Source organism: Loxodonta africana, chromosome 17, assembly GCF_030014295.1.
Source record: "Loxodonta africana isolate mLoxAfr1 chromosome 17, mLoxAfr1.hap2, whole genome shotgun sequence".
Classification (NCBI taxonomy): domain Eukaryota; kingdom Metazoa; phylum Chordata; class Mammalia; order Proboscidea; family Elephantidae; genus Loxodonta; species Loxodonta africana.
Genome location: NC_087358.1, coordinates 16,928,921 through 16,950,853, shown reverse-complemented (window position 1 = coordinate 16,950,853; position 21,933 = coordinate 16,928,921).

The following is a 21,933-nucleotide window of genomic DNA, read 5'->3' as shown; positions in this document are numbered from 1 at the left end:
TCTTTTGGGATCTACCTTATGTGTGGTTTGATGAGTATCTTCGGTAGATATCTTCTCATCATTCATAATACCAGGGAAGTTTTCTGCCAACAAATCTTCAAAAATTCTCTCTGTATTTTCTGTTATCTCTCCCTGTTCTGGTACTTCAATCACTTATAGGTTATTTTTCTTGATACAGTCCCACATGCTTCTTAAGTTTTCTTCATTTTTTTTTTAATTCTTTTATTTGATTTTCCTTCAAATATATTGGTGCCAAGTGTTTTATCTTCAATCTCACTAATTCTGACATTGATTGTCTCAATTCTGCTCCTCTGACTTTCTATTGAGTTCTAATTCTGAACTTTTATTGTTAATTTTCTGTATTTCTGATTGCTGTCTCTCTATGGATTCTTGCAGCCTATTTAATTTTTCTTTATGCTCTGGAATAACCTTCTTAATTTCCTTAATTGCTTTATCTATGTGTTCCTTGGCTCATTCTGTGTTTTGCTTGACCCCCTTCTGGATCTCTTGAAGGGTTCTGTATATTAATCTTTTGTTTTCTACCTCTGGTAATTCCAGGAATACCTCTTTGTTAGAAGATTCCTTGATACTTTTTTTTTAAGAGCTTATTGAAGTGATCATGGTTTTTTCTTTATGTGATTTGATATTGACTGTTGTCTCTGAGCCATCTATAAGTTATTGTATTAATTTATTTTATGTTCGCTTACTGCTTCTTGCTTTGTTTTGTTTTGATATGCCCAAATAGGCTGCTTGAGTGAGCTAGCTTGATTATTTGTGCCTTTGAAGCTCTAATGTAGTATCACAAGATGGCTAGAGATGTTACAAGGCATATAAGCCTAGAAATCCATTCACTTTTCCTGTATGGATTCAGCTCAGGTGTCCAGGTAGTCAGTCACCAAGTGTGTGATGCAGGCTCTGTCTTACAGTCTTAGAGGGGCAGAAATGATTGGTGTGCACGCAGGTATCTGGTTGCAGCAGGGGGTCATGCTCTGATCGAGGTAAGGGGCTGACAACCATTCCCTGAGTGCCTGTGAGGAAAACTCATCCCTGTTCCCTAGAGTACACAGGTGATTGGGTTCTGTATCAGGACCATGGGCACTCAATGTTTTTGACTGTAAGGACTGGAGGCACCACTTATCCTTGGACCCCTATTACAGGTGGCTAGGTGGCATGGATGGAGCCACAAGTCCTCAGGCTCCTGACGTGTGTATGTGAGGACCCTGTTTAACAGGCAGAGTGGCGTCAAATATCAAAAACCCACCTCTCCACCACACAGCTGAAACAGCTGAAGTCAGATTTCAGGTACATATACTGTTGCAGTCTGCTAACAAGGTCCTAAGCTCCTGAAATTGGCCCACACAGGTCCATGCAGGTGTGAAAGGCATTCAAAGTCCCATAGACCATTTATGCCTGAACAGGAGCCACTTCCTGCCCTGAGTTCCAGCTTAGAGGAGCCGGCAGATTATCTTTTCCCCCAATTGTTAATTTACTCCTTCTCCAAGGCTAGGAGAATGGCTCAGAGCACATAGCAGGACCTGTGTCAGGCCCAGGGAAATCGACAGCCACAGAAGGGGGCTTGGGGGCTGGGGGTATGGTAAATTAGACATAAATACTTATCTTTTCTTGAGAGTGCTGTTCTTCTCTGATTCAGGAGGCATGAGTAGACTGTGCAGCTCCCTGTCTTTCCCTGAGGAACCTGCATCCCGAATGCTACTGCCAGCCCTGCCGCATTCATGACAGAGGATCGGCGCTGGCCCAGCCAAGTCAGGTCCGGTAACTTGTCACCATTTCTGAACAATCTTTCCCTCTCCCTGATGCTCAGTCCGATTTCTTAACTATGCCTTTCATGCTCAGGGCTCCTAGCTTGTCATATATAAACACTTCACTTGTTTTTTCAGGTCTTTGTTGTAAGAGGAATCACTGGAAACATCTGACTACTCCCCCATCTTGGCCCCGCCTCCAGGCTATTCCCTTTTATTGGTCACTTTCTAGGCTCCTTTTGCTCTAGGGCTTGGAAATGCATTACTTTTACTCATGAAGTTCTTATGTATCTGTGTTGGTGAACATGCTATGTATAAGCAAAAATTTACTTCAAGTACAACAGTTTAACCATAAGTCTGCAATTATTTTTAATTAATATACATGCTATTTATCTTGGGTATGATTTGAAAAGAAGGAAAGGGTTTAGGAAGGAAAGGAGAATTGGAATTGATCAAAAATAAGAGTAGTTACATTCACAAGGCAGCTTGTTGTTGTTGTTAGGTGCCATCGAGTTGGTTCTGACTCACAGTGACCCTATGCACAACAGAACGAAACACTGCCCAGTCCTGTGCCATTCTTACAATTGTTGTTATACTTGAGCTCATTGTTGCAGTCACTGTGTCAATCCACCTTGCTGAGGATCTCCCTCTTTTCTGTTGACGCTGTACTCTGCCAAGCGTGATGTCCTTCTCCAGGGACTGATCTCTCCTGACAACATGTCCAAAGTATGTAAGACGCGGTCTTGCCATCCTTGCTTCTAAGGAGCATTCTGGTTGTAGTTCTTCTAAGACAGATTTGTTCGTTCTTTTGGCAGTCCATGGTATATTCCATATTCCTCACCAACACCGCAATTCAAAGGTGTCAACTCTTCTTTGGTCTTCCTTATTCATTGTCCAGCTTTCACATGCATATGATGTGATTGAAAATACCATGGGTTGGGTCAGGCGCACCTTAGTCTCTAGGGTGACATCTTTGCTCTTCAACACTTTGAAGAGGTCCTTTGCAGCAGATTTGCCCAGTGCAATGTGTCTTTTGATTTCTTGACTGCTGCTTCCATGGCTGTTGATTGTGGATCCAAGTAAAATGAAATCCTTGACAACTTCAATCTTTTCTCCATTTATCACGATGTAGCTCATTGGTCCAGTTGTGAGGATTTTTGTTTTCTTTATGTTGAGGTATAATCCATACTGAAGGCTGTGGTCTTTGATCTTCATTAATAAGTGCTTCAAGTCCTCTTCACTTTCAGCAAGCAAGGTTGTGTCATCTGCATAACGTAGGTTGTTAATGAGTCTTCCTCCAATTTTGATGCCCTGTTCTTCTTCATATAGTCCAGCTTCTCGTATTATTTGTTCAGCATACAAATTAAATAGGTATGGTGAAAGAATACAACCCTGACACACGCCTTTCCTGACTTTAAGCCAATCAGCATCCCCTTGGTCTGTCCAAACAACTGCCTCTTGATCTATGTAGAGGTTCCTCATGAGTACAATTAAGTGTTCTGGAATTCCCATTCTTCACAGTGTTATCCATAGTTTGTTATGATCCACACAGTCAAATGCCTTTGCATAATCAATAAAACACAGGTAAACATCCTTCTGGTATTCTCTGCTTTCAGCCAGGATCCATCTGACATCAGCAATGATATCCCTGGTTCCACGTCCTCTTCTGAAACCAGCCTGAATTTCTAGTAGTTCCCTGTCGATATACTACTGCAGGCAGCTTATGTAAAGATAAAAGAAGCTAAAGTGACATATACCTGAAAGGTAAGATGATTCTTCTCTTTCTTCAGAGAAAACAACCAAACCAAACTCTTTTGCACTTAGTGAATTCCAACTCCTTGTGACCTGCCCTGTAGGGTTTCCAAGGAGTGGCTGATGGATTTGAACTGCCAACTCTTTGTGGGCAGCCAAACACTTAACCACTGCACCACCAGAGTGGGGACTAAATCTGATGTCAGAGCATCTAGTTATATCAGGTCAGTGTAATCCAGAATGTTTTGCTTGATGTCATTATGGAGCCAAACATATCTAAATTGTTACAGAGATGTGTTCCATAGCTCCAGGAAGTGAATACATTTTACCTAGTTATTTTTTCACATATATGTATTCAGTTGAAGCCTATCAGGGGGGCTCTTGTGAATGTTTGCGAAGTTTAATTGGTATCACTTCAGTAAAGGTTTTCTTTGGATTCCTGAGGCTCTCTGATGCTCCAGATGAACAGGAAATCCCACACTATGTGCAGTCTTAACTCTTTACTGGAACTCTTAAATTTTATTATCGTAGGACCGAGATTATCTTACCTGTCTTTACCTTGCGTTTGGGTAATTTCAACAACCAAAAGGTTTCTTAGCTCATCATTCAAATTGAGCTGAGATGAATTTACTCCACTGTTCAACAGATTTGCCCAATCGCTTAATCTCAGATTAAGAATAAACCTAATCCCTATTGTTAACCTTTTCCATGGTTAGACAAAGCAATGACACTTCTATATTCTTAGGAGGAGCTACTTATGTGGACAACACTTGTATGAAACTCAGTATTGTATTACACTTTAATTTCCTGTAAGATAAATAAAGGTACAGGCAGTCCCTGGGATACGGACATCTGATTTTTATGCAACCCATAGTTAGGAACCAACCACCATAAAGCTTATTATATTAAAAATTCAAGGTGCATACGAAGTTTCGTAATAATAAAAGGTCACTACTTTGCAATGCACATCTAAACATTATTATTACTACTATATATTATGTTAAAGATGCTGTAGTATATTTAAAAGTGTTTCTTTAATGATTTTATGCATAGAAAGGTACATTATGTACTACATACTAAGACACACATTTGATTAACTGATATTAGATACAAACTTTACCTAACTGTTCAGACTTACAGTCTGAAAAGACAGATTTAGGAATGAAACTTTTTCAAAATACTGGGGCTGCCTGTGTATTGGATCCTATTCCCACTTTTCCTCTAATATGTAACCTAAACATGTCTGCACCTGATACTTAGGTAAAAACATATAATATATTCAGTCATGTAATTTTTTACTTACAGGGATTTCTATAACTAAGCCCGTAGACACAAGATATAAGGATTTTTTAAAAATGTGAAAGTTAAAAATAACTTGTGTGTATGTATATATATATATATATTTTTTTTTTTTTTTCTTTTTGTTCCGACATCTCAGTTCAAGGGATGATGACACAACCCGGAGAATGTAGAAAGAATCAAATAATGCACAGGGTGGTACCATCAATGGCTCAGCTTGAGGTGGTGATAAGGAGAAAATGTATTTACTTTGGAGAGTGTTACAGTCAGCACTCACCACTTGCTTCTTGATGTTATTTCTATATATTATTAGTTCTCTGTACTGGGAGCACTCTAACACAGAAGATGGGAACTCTCCCCTTCTTTTGACTTGTTACCAGTCTCAAGCTGTGATGACTAACCCTTTTACTCTGAGATGGCCTAAAGAGAGGTTCTCTGGCTGATTTCAGATATTATTTTTTCATTCTAAGAATGCTAGTAGAATAGATGAGAAAAATATAATAAAATTCTCTTCTCTTTTTCTTTCCCTCTAGGTATTTTCCAACTGTGGTAAGTTTTGTTGTGGCTGCTGATAAAAATAAGAGCTAGATCTCCCTGCTTTAAGGCAGTAAGGGGCCAAGATGTTAAATTGAGACATAGTTGAATTTTTTGCTCCAATATAACCATGTCATTGAGGCCTGGCCTAACCCTTCAACCCTTCCTCTCCCCTCCCCCCTTCCTGAATACACACATACGTTAAAATTGAAATAGTTTCTCCAGAGCACTGGATTCCCTTCTACATTATTTATGGACTGCACAAATGGTTAACTACTCCACTACTAGCCAAAAGGCTGGTAGTTTGACCCAACCCTGAAGCACCTTAGAAGACAGGTCTGGCCATCTACTTCTGAAAGGTCTCAGCATTGAAAACCCTATAGTGCAATTTTACTCTGCACTTATGAGTCTAAATCAACTCAACAGCAACTAACAACAACATTCTTCTGTATTGTTCTCTTCTATAATACTATATTCTTTATTCCGTTTATAAGTTTGCCGGTCTCCCCTTTAAAATGTTACCTAATAAAAAACATGATTTTTGTTTGTTTTCAGTTTTTTTGTCATTGTCTTACCTTTTGTCTGTTTTGTTCACTGATGTGTTTTCAACACTTAGATCACTGGATAATGCAAAGGGTTAATGCTCTTGGCTCCTAACCAAAGAGTCAGTGGTCTGAGTCCACCCAGAGGCACCTCAGAAGAAAAGCCTGGTGATCTACTTTGAAAATAAACCATTGAAAGCCCAGTGGAGCACAGTTCGACTCTGACATGCACGGCGTCACCCTGAGTCGCATTAACTGGTAGGACACTGCCCAGTACATATAAAATCAAACCTGTTGCCTTCATTTTGATTCTGACTCATGGCGACCCCATGTGTTGCAGAGCAGAACTGCTCCATAGCATTTCTTGGCTACAACCTTTACAAAAGTACATCACCAGACCTTTTTTCTGTGCCTCTGCTGGTTGGGTCCCAACTGTCAAATTTTATGTTAGTTGCTGAGCATACTTGTCACTTACTATTTGTCAAATGAAATAATTGATATAATAAATACAGAACTCTTTTTTAGCTGGAAGAAGGTTTGGTGTCTCATTGCTTATCTCTTCAAAGATGGGTCAGAGTCAAGCATTTTCCTGTCACTTAACCACAAGAGCAGAGGCTATTGTGAGAGACAACTGAATTCATGTTTGGGAGTGCAGCCTTTGGAGCCACACTGCATCTCGGCTCCATGTACTTGCTTTAGGGTCTTGGGAAAGTGGAAGGTCACTTCACATCTCCATGCCTCATTTTCTTCGCCTCATGTCTTACCTCACATTTTAACTCAGTTAACAAGATACAATGTGAGTACATAATTTAGATGCTTTACTCACAGATTCTTATTACACAGGGGATGTGAAAACATGGACAGTAAGAGTACTCTAAGGCTATGGATGGCGTGGATTTACTATTATTATAATTTTAATTTGGAGATGATCACATGCAGCAAATTTAATTTCTTAATGAGAAAATTTCCCCTTTCCTTGATGACATCATAGACACTGGGCTCTAAAAACTGGCATAGGTTAACTCACAATTCTGTGAACTGAAATAAAGATATTTTCATTTTTTCTTAGGATTTTTACTTTTCTGTCTACAGTCATTCCCCCGGAGAATCCCAATCCCAGCTGGCACAGAGAGTACCGGTAGGGTTCATGGATAGTTCTGAGCGTTTGAGCTGTCGGTTTCACTTGGGAATAGTAATGTGTACAAATTTGTATTTAGAGTGAAAACTGCAAAAACAGTTACACTTAGTTCTGACATTTTATTCCTGATTTGTAAATTTTGTGGATGTGGTGCTCATAATCCATTAGTTTAATGTATTCTGTGACTCACTGGAACTTTGGAAAAGCAAGATACTTTGAGTTGGAAACTTCTCATTTGAAAGCTCTTAGAAAGCTAGTAGAAGGTCCTCTAGTAGAGTACAACAGATTTCTATAAATAACATAAAAAAGTTGTTTTCATACATGTCCGGATTGAGTATGACCTATCGAAGGAAAGATAATGTAACATTTAATTAAATTTATTTTCAAAATTAAAGTGAGAGACCTCATTTTATTGAGTAAACCAAATTAGATCCTCAGGTATTATTAATATGTTTTGCTGAATATTACTGTATGGACAAGGTGGTAGGCTGTTAAGCACTACAACAAAGGCTGTAAAGAGAGAGTATCCCAAAGTAAGTAAAAAAGAAAAAACAAAATAATTAAACTATGTGTTTATTTTCTCTGGCTTTATGGAAAAAAAGATAACCTAAATCTCAGTTTTTGATCATGCAGTTGCAATATGATGAAGGTTCCAGGCTGGAGAATAAGATAGGAAGGGTAAAACATAAAGTAGAAAATAATCTATATGAAGAAATTAGTGTATCATACTTATAAGATTAGTTTTGAAATCGACATTTTAAATTGAAGAAGAGAAAAATGGTAATAACATTTATGCAATTAAAAGGTGGTATGCAGTTTTTTTTTTTTTTTTTTTACTGGCCAATGTATTTAATGCAACATGGTTATGGGGTCAAGCTTTCAGCCAATGGCTACCTTGCTCTAAGAGAGGCTCTTGAGTTCCAGAAAAGGAGGAGGGAGCATTCTCTCATTCTTTCTTTACAGTGTTTAGCCTTTGGCATACTTCAACCATGCACTAGATCAGCATTTCTCAAAAAGTTCAGTCATTTTTCCCCCTAATTATCCCTATAGGTTCACTATGAGTTGGAATTGACTTGACAGCAGTGAGTTTGGTTTTTTGGTAGAATTATCCGCCATGAAATTTTAATATCATAAACTATATATCTGTTTATATGGATCTCTGATGTCACAGTGGTTTAACCCCTTAAAAACCAATTTTCACCTCCTCAGGGGCAATATTGCCTCATTAAGATTGCGTGCACTAAAGGAACACCCTATGGGAAAAAATTGGTGGATGGATGTGGACATGGTTTGTGACGGGGGTTCTCTGGAATTCTAATTCCTTAAATTATCTCACCAAAGCTATGAAAAGGAGCAAAGATTTCTGGTGATTTTCTCTATCCTAACTAGAAACATAATTTTTATATGTTTTTTCTACAAAATCCACAAGAGTTCTTTTCTGTGTTATTTTCCTTTTTTTTTTTTTTCTTGAATTAAAATGATGGTAGTGGTGATGGACAATAACGTTTGGTAGAAATGTTTTATATAATTCTAGGTGTATTTGAAGCAGCTTAGACATATTACCAAATTTTAATATGAATAACTGAGTTTCTTACTTTGATGAGCAGTGTCCAGGGCCTTAAAAGCTTATGAATGACCATCTAAGATACTCCACTGGCCTCAACACATTTGGAGCAAGGGGAAATGAAGAAAACCAAAGACGCAAGGGTAAGATTTGTCCAAATGATCAGTGAACCACAAGTACTACAGCCTCCATCAGGCTGAGTCCAGCACAACTAGATGGTGTCCAGGTACCACCACTGATTGTTCTGACAGGGATCACATTAGAGGGTCCTGGACAGAGCTGGAGAAAAATACAGAAAAAATTCTAATTCACAAAGAGAAGAAAAAGGCCAGACTTACAGTTCTGACAGAGACTAGAGAAACCCAGAGAGCATGGTCTCCGGACACTCTTTCAGCTTGGTAAAGAAGTCACTCCTGAGGTTCACCTTTCAGCCAAATATTAGACAGGCCCATAAAACAAGACAATACTAAATGGGCACACCAGCTCAGGGGCAAGGACTAGAAGACAGGAGGGAACAGGAAAGCTGGTAATAGGGAACCTAAGGTCAAGAAGGAGAAACTGTTGACATGCCATGGGGTTGATAACCAATGTCACAAAACAATATGTGTACTAATTGCCTAATGGGAAGCTAGTTTGTTATGTAAACTTTCATCTAAAGTACAATTAAAAAAAAATAGGACTGGTATATGACCCAGCAATTCCACTTTTAGGTATGTACCCAAAAGACTTGAAAGCAGAGATGCAAACAGAGACTTGTACACCAGTGGTCACTGCAGCACTATTCACAATAGCCAAAAGATGGAAGCAACCATCAACAGATAAATGTATAAACAAAGTGTGGTACATGCATACAAAGGAGTACTACTCAGCAAGTAGGAGAAAGGAAGTCTTGATCTGTGGTACAGTATGAATGGAACTGTAAGACATTACGCTGAGTGAAATAAGTCAATCACAAAAGGACAAATACTGTATGGCCTCACTTATATAAAAATACAAGAAAAGGCAAAAAAAAAAAGAAGCTGAGTTTTCTTTGCATAATTGTATTGAGTGATTTGGCAGGCAAAATAATGCCACTTCCTCACAAAATATTCACTCCCTAATTCATACCAAACAAACCCAGTGCCAACAAGTCAATTCCAACTCATAGCAACCCTATAGGACAGAGTAGAACTGCCCATTAGAGTTTCTGAGGAGCACCTGGTGGATTTGAACTACCGACCCTTTGGTTAATAGCTGTAGCACTTAACCACTACACCACCAGGGTTTCCCACTAATTCATAGAGCCTGTTAATACTTACCTTATGTGGCTAAAGGGAATTTGAAGATGTCAAACAAGCACAGAACTTGCAATGCACAGTTTACCCTGGATTATATGGATGGATCCAATCATAAGAGGCCATAAAAATGGAGAACTTTTCCCAGGTGGGGACAATGAGAGCGAAAGGTGACTGTGGAAGAAGGGTTATAAATACACAATGCTGCTGATTTTGCAGAGGGTTTCGAGAAGATAGAAAAGACCAGGAGATGAATCAAGTCATAGACTCTTCATAAGGGAGCACTGCTCTGCCACACTCTAATTTCACCCTAGTGAGACCAGTGTTCTGACATATTGTTGTTGTTACTGTCTGTCGTCAAGTCGGTTCCAACTCACAGTGACCCAACAGGCAGAACAGAACAGCCCCATAGTGTTTCCAAGGAGTGGCTGGTGGATTTGAACTGCCTACATTTTGGTTAGCAGCCAAGCTCTTAACCACTACCTATAGAACTGTGAAGTAATGAAATCTGTGTTGTTTTAAGCCAATAAGTTATGGTAGTTTGTTATGGTAGCTACAGAAAGAAAGTAATAGAGGAAAAAAAAAGAAAATAAAATATAAAATAAAGAAATAAAATACAAACAAAGGAGTGATACCAAACCAAAAAACCTGTTGCCGTTGAGTGGACTCTGACTCTTAGGGACCCTGTAGGACAGAGTAGAATTGCCCCATAGGGTTTCTAAGGAGCACCTGGTTGATTCCAACTGCTGAGCTTTTGGTTAGCAGCCGTAGCTCTTAACCACTATGCCACCAGGGTTTCTAAGATATGCTTAATTCTTTCCCTAGAAGTGAAATACTAATTGGACAAAAAAAAAAAAAAAATATCGATCTCACTTTTTTTTTTTCTTTAAATGGGGTGGATGTTTTTTAGGAGTTCCTGGGTCTTGCAAATGGTTAAGTGCTTAACTGTCAACCATAAGATTGTCAATTTGAGTTCACCCAAAGTCACTTCAGAAGAAAGACCTGGCAATCTATTTCCAAAAGATCACAGCCGTTGAAAACCCTATGGAGCACAGCTCTGCTCTGACACACATGGGATCACCACGATTTGGAGTTGACTCAACGGCACCTGGTGAAATGTTTCCTGTCCCTTCACAAGCCCTCTGGGTCGTCAGAGGAAGGAAAGCTTTATGCTTTGTGAAGCTTTCATAAAGCCTTCCCTGATTTTTCTTGGCTTAGATATATGATTCCTTTTCTGAATTTATCCATCATATTTTATTTATTATTTTATTATAATACATATCTCACTTAATTTCACCAATACATCTTTGGGACCCATCCATCTTCCTTCCATGTGGGATTCAGTGTGGTGCAGAGCTCGACTACTAAGCAAAAGGTCCCCAGTTGGAATCTACCAGTGGCTTCTTGGAAACTCTATGGGGCAGTTCTACTCTGTCCTAGGGCCCCTATGAGTTGGAATCTACGGCAAGAGAGTTTTGGTATTATATACTATATTCAGAAAATTTTAAAATAATGTTCCTTTTAATAGTTACCAGTTAGCATTTGCAGGACACAAACAGGTATGCTAATCACCTTTTACAAGACACGCATAAGCCTCATAAACAAAGCTATTTATAGGTCACTGGATACATGATTCCTGGAGTAGGAATAAGCCAATACTCCGCACAAATGAACTGGCTTCAGAATTTGTCTAGAACTGCAGTTTAGTTGGCCTCAGGTATTTCCAGGACCCAAGGCAGAAATTAAACATATTCCATTAACTTGTATACTCTGAATGCCTGCACGGTTGGCACCTTCCCCAAGGCAGGCCTCCCTATCATTGCGTATACTGAAGTGTCTATTCTCTAAGATAGGATTTTTATTTTCTCGAGGCAACACATTGTGAGACTTCATTTTGACAGTGATTAGTTACAAGACAAAAATCTCCTCAAGCACTGTAATCTTATCTTTTCAATATTTAGTTTACCAAAATGACAGAGTTTACATTCTCGTTCCTGTTTTGTGGCAACTGAAAGCAATTTTGTACAAAACTGCAGGGGAAATACAGGGTCCTTGGGCCTTCGACATGTTTGGTTATAAGTGATCTAACGTATGTAATTTTGAAAAACATCTTGAATATAAATACTTGATATTATAAAGGATACTCATTTTATATTTATTACATAGTAAATGCAATCTTTGTATAACTAAAATCTTATATTTAATATGATATACTTTATCCAATGATTAATAAAGCATTAATGAGTGAGGTTAGCCAGTGGCTTTAAACAAGCAAGTAAAATATTGTACCTGCAGATATTAAAAGTACATTATGAAATAATTTAGTTAAAATTTATTTCCATAGTGTAAGTCTTCACAGATAAAATTATAAAGAAGATAATATAACACATTGCCTTGGCATAAGTCAGGACAGATAAATTGATAGAGAAATTGGTATATGTTATTATAATTTAGTATATGATAAATTTAGCAGCATAAATTTATGAGGAAATTAAATTAATTTCTGTTGGGCTAAATGGTGAGTTGAGAGAAAAATAATAAAATTACACTATTTTTTTCACAGAACATCACCACATTATATTCCTGGTGTAAAATGCCAAAGGTAAGAACACACATGTTATAAATACATGTAGTTTATTAAGGATCTAATATTTATGTATTGAAATCATTTTTAAGTTAGAAAAATTAATCCTCTTAGTAGCAGAAAAGTAAAAAAATAATAAACTAAATAATTTGTGAAAAGGTAAATTAATAGGATTAATAGCAAAATGAAATTTATATATATCATTAAAATGTTAACCACTAAAATGAGTAAGGTAAAAATCATAGCTCACACAAGAGTAATATATATATATATATATAAACCAAATAAAAACGTGTTCAAATTTTAGTAAAGACATTCAAATCAGGTAAAAAGGGCAATGAAATAAAATAGTCTCTTTTAGACTAGAATTGATTGCATACATTATTTGACAGTTTTCTGGAAAACAAACTTTTTAATATATATATAACAATATAACTATATATACAGTTATATATATGTATAGTTATATTGTATATATAATATATATATAATAAGAAAGACTGAAGAAGAGTTGATGCCTTTGAACTGGGGTGTTGGCGAAGAATATTGAATATACCATGGACTGCCAAAAGAACGAACGAATCTGTCTTGGAAGAAGTGCAGCCAGAATGCTCTTTAGAGGCAAGGATGGCGAGACTGTGTCTTACATACTTTGGACATGTTGTCAGGGGGGATCAGTCCCTGGAGAAGGACATCATGTTTGGCAGAGTACAGGGTCAGCGGAAAAGAGGAAGACCCTCGACAAGGTGAATTGACACAGTGGCTGCAACAATGAGCTCAAGCATAACTACGATTGTAAGGATGGCGCAGGACCGGGCAGTGTTTCGTTCTGTTGTGCATAGGGTCGCTATGAGTCGGAACCGACTCGACGGCACCTAACAACAACAGCAACATAACAGTAGTTTTTTTTTTTTTTTTTTTTACTTTTCAAAGAAAATTACATTTGATTTTGAAATCATTCTTAAAAATATTACTTAAGCCAAAAGACAGGTGTAGGTAGTAAGAATTTGGAGCCCTGGTGACACAGTCGTTAAGAGTTCCCTGCTAACCAAAAGGTCAGCAGTTCAGATCTACCAGCTGCTCCTTAGAAACCCTGTGGAGCAGTTCTACTCTGTCCTATAGAGTCGCTATGAATCAGAATTGACTCAACAACAATGGTTAACTAAGAATATCACTAAAAAATGGCTAATCAAATATTGGAAAATACTAAGTTTATGATAAGAGGGTTTTTTTTTTTGTTGTTACAGTGTCATTCATTCTTATTCTAGCACATTGAGAATCCATTAAAAATGATCATGAATTATTTACATGATAATGATTGAAAACCTCAAGAAACAGAACTGTGTATATATCATAAGAGAAATTACATTTAATTTTGAAGAACAAAATATGTATAATCTCCTTGGTGGCACAAAGAGCCAAGAAAACCATATGGAGCAGTTCTACTTTGTAACATATGGGGTTGCCATGAGTTGCAATTGACTCAACAGCAAAGGGTTTTGGTTATGATCTTATATATTTGTACATATATAAACATGTATATGTGTGTATGAGTCAGGATTGACTCAGCAGCAACAGGTGTGTGTATATATATATACATATATGTTTTCTTTGTAAAGAGATTTGGTAAAATCAAGATAGTATATGAAAGAATGATAATACTGATGCGTTCTTTAAACTTGACAGAACAAATGCTCCAAAAAAGAAGTCTGGGAAACAATTTTCTGAGATATAAAAGGAACCACACTTCTTTAACAGCTCATAAAATTTTTTAATGCCTTTTAAAAGCTATCGTAGCCTTTATTTTTAGTCTATAGTATTTCAGAAAATTATCCCTTTGTTGGTCATTAAATGCTTTTATGTAAGTGATATTTAATGGCATTCAGTGATATATTTGAATCAATTAGGGTTTTAAATGTGCTGATATTATATCTAAGGAATTATTTCAGATAATGTGATGGTTAAGGTTGTGTGTCAACTTGGCTGGGTTATGATTCTCAGTGGTTTGGCAGTTATGATGTATTTTGGCAATCGTAGGACGTCATGATCATCTTCATGACGAGATTTGATACAATGTGATCACCTCCATGATGGGATCTGCTGCGAGTAGCCAATCAATTGAAAGTTTCCTTGGGTGGGTGGCCTGCATCAAACATAACGGGACATTCCGGCAAGGTTCTTGGTCTTTTGCTCTCTCTAGATCCTGCAGCTGGCTCCAGATCTCCGGTTCCTGGGACTTGAGCTAGCAGCTTGACTGCAGTCTTTCCTGAGGTTCTTGGGATTCATTGATCTTTGCAGTATGTGAGCAAGAGCCCTGCCCTTTGACCTACCAATCTTGGGTTCACCGGCCACTAAAAACCAAAAAACCCAGTGCCGTCGGGTCGATTCCGACTCATAATGACCCTATAAGACAGAGTAGAACTGCCCCATAGAGTTTCCAAGGAGCACTTGACAAATTCGAACTGCTGACCCTTTGGTTGGCAGCCATACCACTTAACCACTGTGCCACCAGGGTTTCCTCACCGGCCACTGCAGTTACCTAAATCTACACAGCAATCCTGACCCACAGACTTGGGTCACTCCAGCCTCTGCAACCATGTGAGCCATTTCCTTGATATAAAAAACCCACTGCCCTCCAGTCAATTCTGACTCATAGCGATCCTACAGGACAGGGTAGAACTGCCCCACAGGGTTTCCAAGGAGTGCCTGGTGGATTCGAACTGCTGACATTTTGGTTAGCAGCCTTAACACTTAACCACTATGCTACCAGGGTTTCCTTCCTTGATATAAACCTCTCTCTGAGATTGTTACTATCTGTCTTAGGCTGGGTTCTCTAAAAAAAGAAAAAACAGTAAAGCATATAAATATGTATACAGAGAGCTTTATATCAAGGAACCTTTCTATATACATATTTATATGCTTTACTGTTTTTTTCTTCAACCTAAGACAGATAGTAACAATCTCAGTGGAGGTAAAGTTTTCCCTCCATAAGGCTTTTTCTTTTTCTATCTAGCCCACAGACTTACATGAGAAGAACGGCATACATTCTCTGAACCAAAAGGTCGGCAGTGCCAATCTACCAGGTGCTCCTTGGAAACTGTATGGGCTAGTTCTACTCTGTCCTATTGAGGTGCTATAGGGTCTCTCGAGTTGGAATCGACTCGACAGCAAGAGGTTTGTTGTAATGGAGTTAATTCCTACTCATAGCCGCCTTTTAGGCCAGAGTGGAGTCTGGACTTCATGGAGTTGATTCCTACTCATAGCCACCCTATAGGCCAGAGTGGAGTCTGGACTTCAATCCCCTGGGGATTGTCTAAGTAAAAACGCAGGGACACTCGAAAATTGACCTCTGCTTCCCTCCAGGTTGTTTTGTACAGCCCACCAGATCAGGAGTTGGTCAGCAGCAGTTGGTAGATGCCAGAAGCGTTTTATAAGAGAAGTAATGAGAACACTGGTTTGTCAAAAGTGTGCTTCTCATGGCCTGGTAAACCTATTAGCTATAGGCAAACAGCTGTCCAGACCAGCAAGGGATTTGAAAACCTGAAAAGCTGTCCTCCCAACTCTGAGAGTATTTTGTTTCATTGTTTCATGAGTTCTGTACGTATGTTCTTTTACCCTTACTTGTGCCTGCTGACATATTTAAAAAATCAACCATATTCATTATTTTAAATAATACATATAAGTACAAATATGCAACATCTTCCCAGTTATATTGAAGCTAAAGGATTCAAGATATGGAAGAAATATTTCCTTAGAATAATTGTAGTGTATTATTACTGATGTTAGAAAACATATCAAAGATACCTGATTGCGTAGCTACTGGTGTTCTGTCTTGTCTCTTTAGCCTGAATGTAATTACTGTATTTTTTTCTTGAACTTGATCTTCAGTTTGCTTGGAAAAACTTGATGAGTCAGTTTGGGAGTTGTGTCTTAGTGATTTAAGACGTGTTTGTGTAATGGGGTTTGGGAATGTGGTTGGGGAGCGAATACTTCTGTTTCTAAGAAATGCAGCCTCTTAACTCAGAGACTGAAAGATTTCTGAAAACTTTACTAATAATGCTTTTCAGATAAATGAATTGCATTTGTTATGATTACCTTTCTTAGTTTGGTGTATATTTTCACACATACCTCTAGCATGCATATATTTCTGTGAAACACATGCTTGTATAATTTCAGGTGTTGGGGTTTTAGATATTTGACAAATATGGTCAGCCATTTTTCTCCAGAATACGATAATCATTTCTGACAGTGTCCATGGTTACTACTAGTTAGTTCCCTTTCAAACCTAATATCCTATGAACTAGTTTATGAAGCATGTTTTATGCAGTAACTAATTAGGCTATGTAAGATAACCCTAAATCTGATCTTTAGTAATCTAAGTGCACTGGAGGGGCTTCCCCCTCCCCAAAAAGATGTTTTCTTAAAATAAGAAACGTAGCCAGCTGCTCCTTGGAAATCCGATGGGGCAGCTCTCCTCTGTCCTATAGGGTTGCTGTGAGTTGGAATCGCAACAGGTTTGATTTTTTTAAAGTAATATATGTGTTAATATAATAATATATAAATAGTTCACATATACACATATATTTTTTGACATATTTCTAATGTGGCTTCTATTTCATTACTCAGCTATGAATGCCACTAGCTTAACTGGAAAACTTTATGTTTCATAGGTGAATAACTTTAACTTTCAGTACAAGTTCATGCCAAAGACTTTCCGTATTTGGTTTCTAAAGATTTAGATCATTTCTATGTGAACTCGAGAACTTGTTTATGATTCTCACATGGATAAAGTTAATGTTTCACTTGAAATAAACTGAAGTTTTATTATATTAGCATTGATATCAATATTAGTTGGCTTAATATCATGTTTCTAATTAATTTACTAGTGTATTTTGGAGAGACATTTGTCCTTCGTACAAAATGGTAACACAATCATATGTTTTCAATTGTCATTAATGTCTTATAAATCAAACATTGCAATCTTCAGCTTCACTCATTAAATCTCATGTAACATTTTCTTACTGTACATAAAACATAAACACCTCTGAGAAATGCTCTCAAAAGTTCACCGTTAAGCTTCTTCTTCCCCGTTTTGACCTTCTGTTTTGCATTAAAAAATCTTAAATTATATAAAGAGGCAAAGTGTTAGATTAACAAGTTGTTTTTTAATCTGGATAACGTGTGGTTCTCTAGGCAGCTAATTTCGGTGAAATATTACAGTACAGTTCTTCTTCCTGATCTATAACAACTTGGAGTTATTAATACCACCATATATTTCATTGGTCTCCAGTAGCCAGCCGTCCAAAGTCAGTGACCACATATTCTGAAGATTCACTTTATATATCTGTCCTGTTCTTATAGATCACTAAAATTGTACATCACCAAATCCTTGTACATCTTACTCAAGTTTTCAGAGTTAACAAGCCTCAGCAGCACAAATGTGTTGCCACTATAATCATGTAACTGTTTATTTTTGTTCCCCTGGGAGATATGTAAGTTATTTTGTGACAGAAATTGGGACTGCCTTTGGAGCTTGCAAGATACTTGCATCTTTGTACTTAGAAAACTGGCCCAGATACTGTAGAAAACTCATAGCTTCACAAACTTAGCAAAAAAGACCCCAAGATCTTTCCAGACCCTCATTACTGGATAAAGACTCTTGCCCTAAGAAATGACAGGATGAAATTAATGGCCTTAATTTAGAAACACTAGTCCAAATTCGGAAACCCTGGTGGCATAGTGGTTAAGTGATATGGCTGCTAACCAAAATGTCGGCAGTTCAAATCCTCCAGGTGCTCCTTGGAAACTCTGTGGTGTAGTTCTACTCTGTCCTATAGGGTCGCTATGAGTCCGAATCGACTCAATGGCAGTGGGTGGTGGTGGTGGTAGTCCAAATTAGGAGCCCTGATGGCACAGCAGTTAAGAGCTCAGGCTGAAAACCCAAAGGTTGGTGGTTTGAATCTACCAGTCACTCCTTGGAAATCCTATGAGGCAGGTCTACTCTGTCCTATAGGGTCACTATGAGTCGAAATCGACTCCATGGCAACAGATTTGGTTTTGGTTTTTGGTTAGTCCAAGTTCAGCAGAGAAGAACTTTGATGGAGCACAGTACTTGTGAGAAGATAGGGGTTAGTGGGATAAAATCATGTCCAATTTTAGTCAAGGGTATACATAAGATGGGTATCTACTGGAGACATCTATCCTCACAAATAACCAAAAACATAACAAAACAAAAACCCATTGCTTTTGAGTCTATTCTGACTCATAGTGACCCTATAGAACAGAGTAGAACTGCCTCACAGGGTTTCCAAGTCTGTAAATCATTATGGAAGCAGATTACCACCTCTTTCTCCTACACAGGGGCTGGTGGTTTCAAACCACTGTCCTTGGTTAGGAGCCAAGCACTTAAACACTGCTCTACCAAGCTGCCTTCTATCCTCACATATACATTCCCATATTCCTAAGAACAGACTGTTTCTTCTATAGCAATTCTAACAAGTAAATATCAGAACATGCATTAAGTATATTTAATTGATCAGTGACAACCAACTTCAGCTTGATTCTGCTGCAAAGTCATCCCAAGACTAGGTAGCCAGCAACACAATGAAATTGACATGAAAGTGGTGAATTCTAGCATAATTAAGCCGCTTTTATTTTCATAGGAAGAGTTTCCAATAGAGCAAGCCAGTCGATCAGAATAGAGTACAGTCATAGGTGTGACGTGGAGCATTCAGTGTGAAGCCACTGGCTGGACCAATCCATCAGAGCAGCAAGTGTGGAGAATGTGAGCATGTACAGCTCATCAAATATTAGATTTCTCCACAGAAAGGTTTGTTTGAGACTATCCCTTTAATACCTGGTGTATTTATGACCCAGTCAGGATTGCCACAGGTACTGAAACCATAAGCTGCAATCATTATTGGACAGTTATATAAATCTTGGAAAACTGGTGTCAGGTTAATGAGGCAGGACCTGACAGGGATTCTGAGTAAGTCTATTCATAACACGCTAAAAAATGAACTTTATAAATTTCGTAGAATTTTACCACACTGACCTTAATAAAATGCATAGTAAATCTGACAATTTGTTTTAACTTTACAGACAACTGAAGAAGATGTATTTCAGTAATCAGTGGTAGCCATTATTCTACACATGGCACCTCTCTATGAATGATTCCTGCTTCTTTGTTACAAGTATCCAAACTTGCTCTGCGTGAGCTTACTTAGGTAAAATTTTATATAAATACTGTACTAAGATCTAATATATTTTTCTTGGATGGATGATAAAATCAGACTCATGAAGCAGATATATACTGTCAAATTTTACTAAAGATTTCAAGGGCAAAAGAGATCAGGAGGCACCAGAGAAGCAGGCAGAACTGTGTAATTGCCTGCCTACTTCTCAGCTCTTACTTTGCTTTATACATCGGACAGGATCTCTAATCAGAGTGATAAATGAGGTCTTTAAGTGAGATTGACTGTCCATATCATACGGTGGGAAGAGTTGAGGGCCGATCATGGAGGAACTTACATGATGTTTTCCAGGGAGCTATGATTCATAAATCCAGGGAAACTAGGTTTGTTTAACATAAGGAATGCTAAACTCGGAGACATTTTGCTGACATTATTCTCTATATATGGTCTTTCTTCCTAGCAATATCGTCAGACTTTTCACAAAGAGGTCAGTTATTAGCACAGCCTCTTGCCGTGGAGTTGATTCTGACTCAGAGTGACCCTATAGGATATGGCAGAACTGCCATTCTGCCATATCTTTAGTTGCCTGCCCCCCTAGTGTTTCCAAGGAGCTGCTGGTAGATTCGAACTGCTGACCTTTTGTTTAGCAACCAACCTCTTAATCCCTGCACTACCAGGTCTCCATTACTTACAAAATTATTAGGCCTGGTGAACTTTCTTCCTCTTTTAAGTTGTCCTCTTAGTATTTTTTCTTAGTATTTGCTAGAGAAGTGGATCAAGGACCAGCTGCTTTAACCAGCTTCTTCCCACACTTTGACCTTTGTCAACATCTTCTACCACATATCTGCCGGGATCATTTCTTTATTTTTACTATAATATTTTCTGTAATATTTTATACAAAGTAGATATATCAAAAGAAAATCTCAATGGTCACCAGAAGCCATTTACTGAGGAATACGAAGTCCCTCGACAAAGCAAGTTCATCACAACCATATCCCTTCATAGTTCTTTTGAAATTCTTTTGTCATCTCAGTTATTTCCTCTGTCAACCAAAGTTATTTGAACTATTTTATGTGTTGATCCAGAAAAAAGAAAAAAAAAAAAAACTCCAGTGCCATCAAGTCTATTCCAATTCTTAGCAACACTATAGGACAGAGTAGCACTGTCCCCATAGGGTTCCCAGTGCTGTCACATCTTTCTCCCGTTGAGTGGCTGGTGGGTTCAAACTGCCAACCTTTTAGTTAGCAGCTGAGCACTTTAACCACTTCTCCACCAGGTATGTTGATAGACATATCTGATTGTGTAACTTTTTAAAGTTAAATTCACTTGTTTTCCCATCCAGTAGTTTTCCGTAGGTGTTAACTCATGTCTGGTTTCATCTCAACTTCCAGAATATTTTTTTGCCCTAGGGTTCATAATTAAATAATATCAATTTTCTTTTAATTCCATCAATGGGCTTGCAACTTTTTGTTATATCATATATCTGTGTCACAGAAATTAAATTTATATTTGATATACCATAAATTGGTTAAAGTTGTCATGTTTTTCTTCACTTTTTTCCAATAGAAATAAACTTTTCCTGTGCACTGCAAATTTCAAATGACCATAGCTATGACTAGATGCCAGTGCTTAGCCATTTCTGCATTCTTTCCAGTTTGTGAACATAACTATATTCCAGATATGTAGTACAGGTTTTTACATCCCCAGGCTTCTAAACGTCATTATGTAACAATACCCAGATACCCACCACTTACAATAGAGATGACACAATGCTGTTCTTTCATTTGTATAATCTCTAACATTTACACAACGGGGCTAATAAATTCTCTTTTGTCTGTACTAGTTTGGCCATTGGAGAACAGCAATAAAAGACAGAATATCTACTAAAATCCTAATTGTTGTTTTTAGCTGCAGTGGAGTCAGTCCCTGGCTCTTGGCAACCCCATGCACCAGGGAACGAAATGCTACCTGGTCTTGTGCCATCCCCATGACTAGTTGTGGATCAGACATTTGATACTTAGTGTATGCATTGGGTGATTTGGGGAAAGAGCATCAGGCCTTTCTTCCTGGTCCATCTTAGCCAGGGAGCTCTGATGAAACCTGTTTAGCATCATACTAACTGATAGGATAGTGGCGCTGGCTATGTGTGTGGTGCATTGACCAAGAAATGAATCTGGGTCCCATGCATGGAAAGTGAGAATCCTACCAATGAACCACCAACAACCAAAATCTTAATTAGTAAAATCCTAAGTATTTACCATAATTTTCCTACAAACCCTTTTCTGTGACATCA